General features: G+C 38.4%; 1 protein-coding gene across 2 annotated transcripts in view; it reads right to left on the minus strand.

The window, feature by feature from the left end:
• The window catches only part of LOC101850889, a 44,431-nt gene that overhangs the window by 6,182 nt on the left and 33,249 nt on the right, over positions 1–5,000 (minus strand). The window lies entirely within an intron of this gene.

Raw genomic sequence — 5,000 nt, forward strand, 5'->3', positions numbered from 1 at the left:
TTATATTATTTTTTCCTTTAAATAACGTTATTTTATTTGTGTATCATATATATTTATTGATATCATAATACTAAACGCAATACCATTTATGTTTAATATATTATTGTCTTTAATACAAATAGGAAACCGCATTTGTATCATTACACTTATTAAAGGATATAAGGGGCGCTTGGTGTTGGGTCTTTTAGAAAAAAGGGGTGCATACATGGTTTAATGGCATTTTTGGGATGGAAAAGGAATTTTAAATTTCTGGTGTGCAGACATGGCAGAGGAAACAGGAGATTATGAAGCTGAATTCCTTGAAAAACTTTGTTAAAAACAAGAAAAGCAAGCAGGAGTCATTTAAGTCACTTCGAAACAGAAAGCTACTATCTACCGCACTCTTTAGCGATTTAAAAGGAATTGGATTTACAATGTCTTGTTTATTACTATGAATGCACGCATTTCCTTTATGATATCTCGATCGTTTTGCACTACAAAGTAGTTCAATAATATGTAGCTGAGAAGGTCAAGTTAAAAAAAAAACACAAAACAAAAAACCCCCCAAAAAACAACAACAAAAAACTAAATAATAAAAACCCAACTGACCTGTTTGTATCGCGATTGCAAAGTGTTTGGTAATACTTGAGGAAAGGAGCGGAAAAGCAAAAGTGCAGAACATTCCAGAGAGTGTGAACAGGACCCCATAGTCCAAGGATGAGGGGTCTAACAATATCATAAATATTCCGTCATCATGATAATATATTCCACTGTAGAACTGATGGGTCGCTCTTCGATCTTGCTCGACTCCAGGCCAAGACCAAGATCAACAAAACAACACTACAAGACATTCTCTTAGCCTATGACGCTTGGCGCTGCTCTTGTTGCTCGCTGTAAATCAACCCTACAAACAATGATGGACCGCCTATCAACTGCATGCAAGATCTTTCTCTTGGTCATCAGTGTTAAGAAAACAGTCATGCTTATTCAAGAAGGTGCAGAGCAGAGCCATACATGGCTGAACGACAAGGAACTTGAGACAGTGGACAAGTTCTGTTACCTGGGGTCTACCATCAGCTCTGCTACATCACTTGATTATGAGATCAACATCAGGATAGGGAAAGCAGCAACAGCTTTTGGAAGGTTGACAAAACGAGCTTGGGAAAACAAAAGATTAACCATCAAAACAAAGATCAAGATTTACGAATCATGACCCTCAGCACACTCTTTATGGATCTGAAACATGGACCTTGTAGAGCAGGCAAGAAAAGCGCCTCGACATTTTCCATATCGGATGCTGTTGCAAGATCTTAGGCATTTCGTGGCGTGACAAGGTTACAAATATTGAAGTGTTGGCAGGCACGGGCAAACCTCCAGAGCATGACAGCTATCATGTGTTTAAAAAGATTGAGATCGCTGGGCCATGTCAAGTGAATGAACGACAATCAGATTCCGAAGCAACGTTTCTATGGAGAACTTGCCCAGGGAAAGAGACCAAGAGGAAGACCAAAATTGAGGTACAAAGACACCTGCAAAAACAGCTTATCTAAGCTTTGAGTAGATGTTAGCATCTGGGAAGAAACAGCTGAGGACAGGAAAACATTGAGGAAAATGATAAAGGAAAGAACTATAATGCTAGAGAGCAGCCTTAGAAACAACCAGGATGAGAAGCACCAACGACGAAAGGAAAACAGCGTAAATATAGAGCTTCAATCCACGTCACTGACACGCAAGCACTGTGACAGAATCTGCGCTTTAAACATAGGAAGAATTAGTCATGAAAGAAGCTGCATGAAGACAACCTTAAGACCATCTTAAGTCTGCAAAGACGAAAAGAGGAATACATAATAATATATTTAACAACAAATTCCCGCAGCTTCGGATAAGCTCTTTAAAGCCAAATACAAAACGCCACGAAGGCAAATAAAATAAACTCTGCCACCAGTTTAATGAAACAGTTTGTTTTGGGTTTCATTCATCTTCGTAACTTCAAAAGTCTCACGATTTGTTTCGTTCTCTTACGTCGCTTTGGTTCAAACGAATCTCTGAATTTCCCAATTTTCACACAATAACCCAGGCGTGCAGGTTTCTGTCAGAATAATATGCGAGTTGAATAGATACGGTATACTACAATTGATCCTCTTTTGAGTGAAGGGTTGGGACTAAGCTAAATCAGAACAGATGCGGTTTGTGAAAAGGATTGGGAGGGGGAATCATTCTGGTATTCTTTATGAACTTTGAGTCTTTTACTTTTGCATTTTGTTTCCTATTAGTATTAGGTAAAGGAGATAATAAAAAAACGAAACAAGGAATATCATAATCAAAGGGGAGTGTTCTTGTTCTCTTTCTGCCTCGTCAATTATTATTTTAAAAGGAGTCAGTAGCAGATTTCCAGCCACGAATGATTAGTAGATACAAAGAAAAGAGTTGATGTATCCGTGCATATCATAGCGATGGAGCTGAGTGAAGGAGACGTACATGGGTTTATATAGCCTACATAATTGGAAAGGACTTTATTAGAAGAGTAGTTTCAAACAAAATGATAATATATTAACCAACATTGATGAGGAAAAAAGGGCTATGGGCCTATTTTTTAAAGGGAGGGAGTAGGGAAGGGACCGGTAGAGGCAAAGGCACTTCGACAACGTCATAATATTGTCACGTAACCCTTGATACAAAAAAAAAAGATGAAAATAAACATTAAAAAATAACAACCATAAAAAACAAATTAAAACAAAACAAAACAAGCCCAAAGTAGCACATTATTATAGTGTTCGGAAAAAAATTATATCTAACGCGCCACACACATAATATAATATGTTTTTTCTTCAATGTTTTAAATTCCGATTAACAGCATCCAAACAATAAAACATGTCAACTTGTTTGGATCCGAAGAATGAAACACATTGGGTAATGTTATACTTGTTGTTGAATGTAAAGTAAAAAAAATAATTAATAATCGATGCAATCTAAACATTATTGTGTTTCCAATCCATCATATAATATTCTAAATATAAAATAAAGAAAGTCAAATTGGTTCAATTCACGGTGTTTGATGATAAAAACTACAACTGGTAGATCCTGCGTACGGATTTCTGTATTTTATTATTGCTCTTCGTGCAGCTTAAATTTTAATGCTGTGCAAGACTATGATGTAAGCATGCACGTCATGCACGTGTGTTGTTACTGTGAAAAAACAAACGAGCATAACAAAACGAATGTAAAGGCAGGTGCGAGCCAAGCAAAACGACAGAAAATAAGCATTTGAGCAGTCAGTAAGCCAACGTCACACCCACGTTTTTCTAGACAAGAATAGTATTGCTTTTCCTTGCCTTTTCAGGGTATGTCTGTAAGTAAAAGTAAGTGTATGGTTTAAACACTTTTATCGACAGAATTAGGTTATTTAAGAGGTGGGACCTCCGAAGTGAACGCCCGTCTCCGATAGGACCGAGCCAAATGGGTTGAGATTTTGAAAATCCTCAAAACAACCCAAGCTGAAAAACACCCAGTCTAGGATACGCCCCGTAGTTCAGCATGATATCAACTGAGCTAACGTAGCGTGTCCTCAGCAATCGGAGTGTAACTCTTCTCCGTGTCTACGATTCACCTTATCTTCCAACTACGTGTAGTTAAAATGGTATCGTAATAGTAAAAGCTCACCATGCAGCTCTATAAATAAACTCCTATTGATTCAAGCGGGTAGAGAGCCTAAAAACTCCCAAAGCAACACAATATGTCCGTTAGGAATTTGAGCCAGGACCATCCGTACATCAGCATAATACCGACAGAACAACCCTAATACCAACTAGGCTTATTGTTTTTACGATTCATTTAATTAAGATGTTTTGGGGAAGTTAGGGCCTTGTGAAATAATCGATACTTTTCACAGGAACACAAAACGAGGAGTGGTTCTGCCATTTTACAAAAGCAGAAGGAGCAGAGACTCCCCCCCCCCCCATTTTCCTCAAGAAAAAAACGTTTTTGAAGCTCATCATCACAATACAAACCAGTGAGTGCTGAGAACAGAAAATAAACTTACTACAAAAAGTCGAAACAAAAGCAAGGAACATTCGAATGAAAACCGGTAAGGCGTGTTAAATTAATAACACCCCTTGACCTCTTTATGTTTAGAAAGGGACCGACTGTTGATATTTTCTTTCCTTGTTATTATAAGCTATTACTTAGATCTATTCAGACAAACAAAACATTGGGCTTCTTTTAAATATTGATGTTTAGATAGGACTCTAACTTAATGTGTAATAGCATAAAAAAAAAATTAATTACTTGAAAAAAACAAACAAACAAAAAACAACAAACAAACAACGGCTGCTTCGCAGGTTACGTCTCCGTTTAGCGGGCAAGTTTGGTAAACGATCTCTTCTATAAAATAGCACCAATTAAAATTATCCTACATTTTAAAACAGAGGTCCGATTTTGGCACAATTATTTGTTTTAACACAATAATTTCCTTCTGTCCGAACCAACTTTACAGACTTTGTTGACCCATGTACTTAATAGTTGAAATAAACCACACACGGGGGCTCTCGTGTCCTAGAGGTTAAGGTGTTGGCCTCTCATTCAAAGGTCCCGGGTTCGATTCCGGGTAGCGACCAAAAATTTTTTTTCTCTAAAATTGTCTCCTTTCACATCCTTTCCTGATCTCTAACAATGTTCTGTTGTCTGCTTTCATTTCCACTTTCTGCCCCCACCCCCTCACCTCCTTTGCCCCCTCCTCTGGGCTCCTGACTCTTTCTGCAGCCTTTCTACTGCTACTCCTTGGCTCCTCCTAACTGCTGTCTTTCTGCCACACCCCTGATCTTCTGGTAGGAAAGATCTATACCTAGCCTTCTCGGACAAGGGCGAAAAATCTCGGAGGGCCCGTGTGCAAGTTGCGCACGTTAAAGATCCCTTGGTGGTCTAAAATCTATAAGAGTAGGCTTCGGCCGCCACCCGGGCAAAATTCAAAATTTCCTACCAACGAAAAAGTATGAGGTGTGTCCCGCGCGCTCATATGACCTTAT

The sequence above is a fragment of the Aplysia californica genome, unplaced genomic scaffold (assembly GCF_000002075.1).
Source record: "Aplysia californica isolate F4 #8 unplaced genomic scaffold, AplCal3.0 scaffold00184, whole genome shotgun sequence".
NCBI classification, from domain to species: Eukaryota; Metazoa; Mollusca; class Gastropoda; order Aplysiida; family Aplysiidae; genus Aplysia; species Aplysia californica.